Consider the following 7,211-nt stretch of genomic DNA (forward strand, 5'->3'; position numbering starts at 1 on the left):
AATAAACTGCATACTTTCAAAGGTCATAGTGAAAGGACCACGCAACATATCATATGCGACTCCCAAGTTTACTTCAATATGATGGTTATTATAGCAATATTGTGCATAAAGGCTTTTCGGGGTTCTATTGACATTTTTCAAATAATACAGCAAACATATTGTTAGCAATTTGTTTGGAACATCAAATTGCAATACTATCTCAGTATTGAATCGCAATACATATAGAATTGTGAGAATCGCAATACATATCATCAGTGGCGATTTTTGCATGTAAATATTGGTGAGGCAAACTCCCAATTTTTGGGGGTTGATGCAAGCCAGCAAAGCCGCTACAGAACACAACATAACACTAAACAAACAAGACATTAATTGCACTATAACGGTGACAAACGGTGCCCACAAACTGTTTGACCATACATAAAGCTGTCCCAACAGCAAAGCTTTCTTTTCAGCACCATGGAGTGAATCTGTCACGGCTGGCTAGGTGTGTTGCGAGGAATCAGGCGCAGAGAGCAGAGAGGTCCAGGGGGAAGGTTCACTTTAATACGGCACCAAAATGAAATGCCCAACACGCAGGGCGCAAACACTGACCAACCCAAAATAACGGGTAACAAGGTCCAGAGCATAAACAACGACTACAACGTGAACATCAAAATAATCCCGCACAACAAAGGGGCGGGTTCCATACGCTAAATAGGGAAGGAAATCAAGCACACACAAAATAGGAACAGGTGTAACAAATGAGACAAAACTAACCGAAAAGAATAAGGGATCGGTGGCGGCTAGTAGGCCGGTGACGACGACCACCGAGCACCACCCGAACAGGCGGGGGAGCCAACTTCGGCGGGAGTCGTGACAGAATCCTTACCACCGCTTCACCTGGCTATCAGCGGAGCCTTGTCTGGCAGCAAAACAGTTCATTCAGCCTCATTTACTGTCTTAAAAAACTTATCTGATATGGCTGACTTGCTTAAACAAATGTGGTTTCTACTCACAATTAAGATGTACAAACTATGGCATTCAGGGAGGAAGAGCAGATAAGAGGCAATCAGTCATTTTGATTAAGACATTAATGAGCGGGCTAGGACAGACTAGTCAATATAACCATTTGTTCAGCAGTTTTGAAAGTACAGCGACAGAATTCAGAACATGGGCCAGTATTTTCACTGTACACCAAGTCAGAACCATAGGATAAATACAGGGGGTATATAAGCAGACAATAAAAGCTCTTACAATATTCTATGATTACGTGTCTCTAAAACGGGCTATAGGCTACATGTGCACCTCCAAGTCAGAACAGTAGGTTAAGTTATGAGGGAGAAAGAAGACACATTATTAGGGTGAGGCACATGGGCTACTAACAGCTTACTACATAACATACACTTAGTATTACTTTCTTAGCTACAGTATACATATCTCCCTGGCATATTACATAATTTATGCAGCAGCACCGTATCCGCCTATGTCAGCCTTCCGCATCAGTGGTGGAAGGTGGCCTAGCTACAACCGTGTTTGTCAGACCATGAGACATCCAGAAAATCGGTCTTCTCAGGAAAACATCTGTAGCGTCGGAACAGTTTTGCCTACCAACTATGACCACTCTATGAAAAGTGGAGACTCTCACGAACACGATGGGGCTCTCTGTTTTGCTCTACCTCCCTCACAAGTCTCACAGGACTCGTCTGAAGGTAACCCATACAAATGAATGGAAGTATAGAGATAGTTCTGTGCCAACAAGAGTAAGGGCTTACATATGTGTAAAAAAATAACTCAAATATTTCCTGAGAGTCCTTATATCTCATAGATATAAGACAAACAATTCTAAACCTGTATTTCTTTTGCCATTTATGAACGTGTTATTCAATGCTGGGTTTTTATTATACCTAAAAGGGTTCTAAAATTCTAAATCAAATAAAAAATATACAAATAAAGACCTTTGTCTCGAGCAATATACACAACATGTGATACACTGTATTTAAACACTGGTGTGTACCTTGTGCATCAATGTACAAAATGTATCAGACAGACTATTAAGTGAAGGAGATGATGCCATCCTCTGCCATTTCCAAGGACTGCACCTTCTGTCCCCAGCCGATCATCAGCTACCCCGAAAGAAAGATATCGGTGACCTGGTACATTACAATTCATACACTACCGTTCAAAAGTTTGGGGTCGGTTAGAAATGTCCTTGTTTTTTAAGGAAAAGCACATTTTTCGTCCATTAAAATAACATAAAATTGATCAGAAATACAGTGTAGACATTGTTCATGTTGTAAATGACTATTGCAGCTGATTTTTTAAATGGAATATCTACATAGGTGTACAGAGGCCCATTATCAGCAACCATCACTCCTGTGTTCCAATGGCAAGTTGTGTTACCTATTTCAAATTTATCATTTTAAAAGGCTAATTGATCATTCGAAAACCCTTTTTGCAATTATTTTAGCACAGCTGAAAACTGTTGTATCTGATTAAAGAAGCAATAAAACTGTCTGTCTTTAGACTAGTTGAGTATCTAGACAATAAGCATTTGTGGCTTCGATTACAGAGAAATTAAGAAATTAAGAGAAATTAAGAAATTAAGGCTATTCCATGCGAGAAATTGCCAAGAAACTGAAGATCTCGTACAAACGCTGTGTACTACTCGTTACAAAACAGTGCAAACTCAAATCAAATGAAAGTTTATTTGTCACGTGAGCCAAATACAACAGGTGTAGACCTTACAGTGAACTGCTTACTTACAGGCTCTAACCAACAGTGCAAATTGTATGTAAAAAAAAAAGGTATTAGGTGAGCAATAGATAAGTAAAGAAATAAAAACAACAGTAAAAAGACAGTGAAAAATAACAGTAGCGAGGCTACATACAGACACTGGTTAGTCGGGCTGATTGAGGTAGTATGTACATGTAGGAATGGTTAAAGTGAGTATGCATATATGATAAACAGAGAGTAGCAGTAGCATAAAAGAGGGGTTTGGGGTGTGGGGCACACAAAGACAATGGTCCGAGTAGCCATTTGTGATTACCTGTTCAGGAGTCTTATGGTTTGGGGATAAAAACTGTTGAGAAGCCTTTTGATCCTAGACTTGGTTCTCCGGTACCACTTGCCATGCGGTAGCATGGCAAAGTGCTTTGGCAAAGTGGGTGGGGTTATATCCTTCCTGTTTGGCCCTGTCCGGGGGTGTCCTCAGATGGGGCCACAGTGTCTCCTGACCCCTCCTGTCTCAGCCTCCAGTATTTATGCTGCAGTAGTTTATGTGTCGGGGGGCTAGGGTCAGTTTGTTATATCTGGAGTACTTCTCCTGTCCTATTCGGTGTCCTGTGTGAATTTAAGTGTGCTCTCTCTAATTCTCTCTTTCTCTCTTTCTTTCTCTCTCTCGGAGGACCTGAGCCCTAGGACCATGCCTCAGGACTACCTGACATGATGACTCCTTGCTGTCCCCAGTCCATCTGGCCATGCTGCTGCTCCAGTTTCAACTGTTCTGCCTTATTATTTTTGGACCATGCTGGTCATTTATGAACATTTGAACATCTTGGCCATGTTCTGTTATAATCTCCACCCGGCACAGCCAGAAGAGGACTGGCCACCCCACATAGCCTGGTTCCTCTCTAGGTTTCTTCCTAGGTTTTGGCCTTTCTAGGGAGTTTTTCCTAGCCACCGTGCTTCTACACCTGCATCGCTTGCTGTTTGGGGTTTTAGGCTGGGTTTCTGTACAGCACTTTGAGATATCAGCTGATGTACAAAGGGCTATATAAATACATTTGATTTGTTTTGGTAGCAGAGAGACCAGAGACCACAGGGGTGGCTGGGGTTTTTGACCATTTTTAGGGCCTTCCTCTGACACCGCCTGGTGTAAAGGTCCTGGAAGGCAGGCAGCTTAGCCCCAGTGATGTACTGGGCCATACGCACTACCCTCTGTAGTGCCTTGCGGTCGGAGGCCGAGCAGTTGCCGTACCAGGCAGTGATGCAACCAGTCAGGATGCTCTCAATGTCGCAGCTGTAAAACATTTTGAGGATTTGAGGACCCATGACAAATCTATCTAGTTTCCTGAGGGGGAATATGCTTTGTCGTGCCCTCTTCACGACTGTCTTGGTGTGTTTGGACCATTCTAGTTTGTTGGTGATGTGGACACCAAGGAACTTGAAGCTCTCAACCTGCTCCACTACAGCCCCGTCGATGAGAATGGGGGTGTGCTCAGTCCTCCTTTTCCTGTAGTCCACAATCATCTCCTTAGTCTTGGTGAAATTGAGGGATAGGTTGTTATTCTGGCACCACCCGGCCAGGTCTCTGACCTCCTCCCTATAGGCTGTCTCGTCGTTGTTGGTGTTCTGTCTGTCCACTGTTCTGTCGTCTGCAAACTTCATGATGGTGTTGGAGTCGTGACTGGCCACGCAGTCGCGGATGAACAGGAGGTGCTTCTGTGTTGAGGATCAGCGTGGCAGATGTGTTGCTACCTACCCTCACCACCTGGGGGCGGCCTGTCAGGAAGTCCAGGATCCAGTTGCAGAGGGAGGTGTTTAGTCCCAGGATCCTTAGCTCAGTGATGTTTGAGGGTACTATGGTGTTGAACGCTGAGCTGTAGTCAATGAATAGCATTCTCACGTGGGTGTTCCTTTTGTCCAGGTGGGAAAGGGCAGTGTGGAGGGCAATAGAGATGGCATCATCTGTGGATCTGTTTGGGCAATATGAAAATTGGAGTGGGTCTAGGGTTTCTGGGATAATGGTGTTGATGTGAGCCATTACCAGCCTTTCAAAGTACTTCATGGCTACGTACATGAGTGCTACGGGTCTGTAGTCATTTAGGCAGGTTGCCTTAACTTGGGAACAGGCAATACGGTGGTCTGCTTGAACATGTTGGTATTACAGACTCAATCAGGGACATGTTGAAAATGTCAGTGAAGACACCTGCCAGTTGGTCAGCACATGCCCAGAGCACACGTTCTGGTAATCCGTCTGGCCCCACGGCCTTGTGAATGTTGACCTGTTAAAAGGTCTTACTCACGTCAGCTACGGAGAGTGTGATTACACAGTCGTCCAGAACAGCTGATGCTCTCATCATGCATGCCTCAGTGTTTTTTGCCTCGAAGCGAGCATAGAAGTGATTTAACTCGTCTGGTAGGCTTGTGTCACTGGGCAGCTCGCGGCTGTGCTTCCTTTTATAGTCTGTAATAGTTTGCAAGCCCTGCCACATAAGACAAGCGTCTGATTCAGTGTAGTATGATTCAATCTTAACCCTGTATTGATGCTTTGCCTGTTTGATGGTTCTTCGGAGGGCATAACAATATTTCTTATAAGCTTCCTGGATAGAGTCCCACACCTTGAAAGCGGCAGCTCTACCCTTTCTCTCAGTGCGAATGTTGCCTGTAATCCATGGCTTCTGGTTGTGGTATATACAGTGGGGCAAAAAAGTATTTAGTCAGCCACCAATTGTGCAAGTTCTCCCACTTAAAAAGATGAGAGAGGCCTGTAATTTTCATCATAGGTACACTTCAACTATGACAGACAAAATGAGGAAAAAAATCCAGAAAATCACATTGTAGGATTTTTTTGCAAATTATGGTGGAAAATAAGTATTTGGTCACCTACAAACAAGCAAGATTTCTGGCTGTCACAGATCTGTAACTTCTTCTTTAAGAGGCTCCTCTGTCCTCCACTCGTTACCTGTATTAATGGCACCTGTTTGAACTTGTTATCAGTATAAAAGAAACCTGTCCACAACCTCAAACAGTCACACTCCAAACTCCACTATGGCCAAGACCAAAGAGCTGTCAAAGGACACCAGAAACAAAATTGTAGACCTGCACCAGGCTGGGAAGACTGAATCTGCAATAGGTAAGCAGCTTGGTTTGAAGAAATCAACTGTGGGAGCAATTATTAGGAAATGGAAGACATACAAGACCACCGATAATCTCCCTCGATCTGGGGCTCCATGCAAGATCTCACCCCGTGGGGTCAAAATGATCACAAGAACAGTGAGCAAAAATCCAAGAACCACATGGGGGGACCTAGTGAATGACCTGCAGAGAGCTGGGACCAAAGTAACAAAGCCTACCATCAGTAACACACTACGCCGCCAGGGACTCAAAATCCTGCAGTGCCAGACGTGCCCCCCTGCTTAAGCCAGTACATGTCCAGGCCCGTCTGAAGCAACGAAGGAGTGGCTTCGTAAGAAGCATTTCAAGGTCCTGGAGGGGCCTAGCCAGTCTCCAGATCTCAACCCCATAGAAAATATTTGGAGGGAGTTGAAAGTCCATGTTGCCCAAGCAACAGCCCCAAAACATCACTGCTCTAGAGGAGATCTGCATGGAGGAATGGGCCAAAATACCAGCAACAGTGTGTGAAAACCTTGTGAAGACTTACAGAAAACGTTTGACCTCTGTCATTGCCAACAAAGGGTATATAACAAAGTATTGAGATAAACTTTTGTTATTGACCAAGTACTTATTTTCCCCCATAATTTGCAAATAAATTCATTAAAAATCCTACAATGTGATTTTCTGGATTTTTTTCCCTAATTTTGTCTGTCATAGTTGAAATGTACCTATGATGAAAATTACAGGCCTCTCTCATCTTTTTAAGTGGGAGAACTTGCACAATTGGTGGCTGACTAAATACTTTTTTGCCCCACTGTACGTACAGTCACTGTGGGGACGACATCCTCGATGCACTTATTGATAAAACCGGTGACTAATGTGGTGTACTCCTCAATGCCATCGGAAGAATCCCAGGAACATGTTCCAGTCTGCGATAGCAAAACAGTCCTGTAGTTTAGCATATTATTCATCTGACCACTTTTTTATAGACTGAGTCACTGGTGCTTCCTGCTTAAATTTTTTTCTTGTAAGCAGGAATCAGGAGGATAGAATTGTGGTCAGATTTACCAAATGGATGGCGAGGGAGAGCTTTGTACGCGACTCTGTGTGTGGAGTACAGGTGAACTAGAATTTCTTTCCCTCTGGTTGCACATTTAACATGCTGACAGAAATGAGGTAGAACTGATTTAAGTTTCCCTGCAAGAAAGTTTCCGGCCACTAGGAGTGCCACCTCTGGGTGAGCGGTTTCCTGTTTGCTTATTTCCTGATACAGCTGACTGAGTGCGGTCTTCGTGCCAGCATCCATCTGTGGTGGTAAATAAACAACCACGAAAAGTAAAGATGAAAACTCTCTTGGCAAATAGTGTGGTCTGCAGTTTATCATAAGATACTCTACT

Source organism: Oncorhynchus tshawytscha, linkage group LG14, assembly GCF_018296145.1.
Source record: "Oncorhynchus tshawytscha isolate Ot180627B linkage group LG14, Otsh_v2.0, whole genome shotgun sequence".
Lineage (NCBI taxonomy): Eukaryota > Metazoa > Chordata > Actinopteri > Salmoniformes > Salmonidae > Oncorhynchus > Oncorhynchus tshawytscha.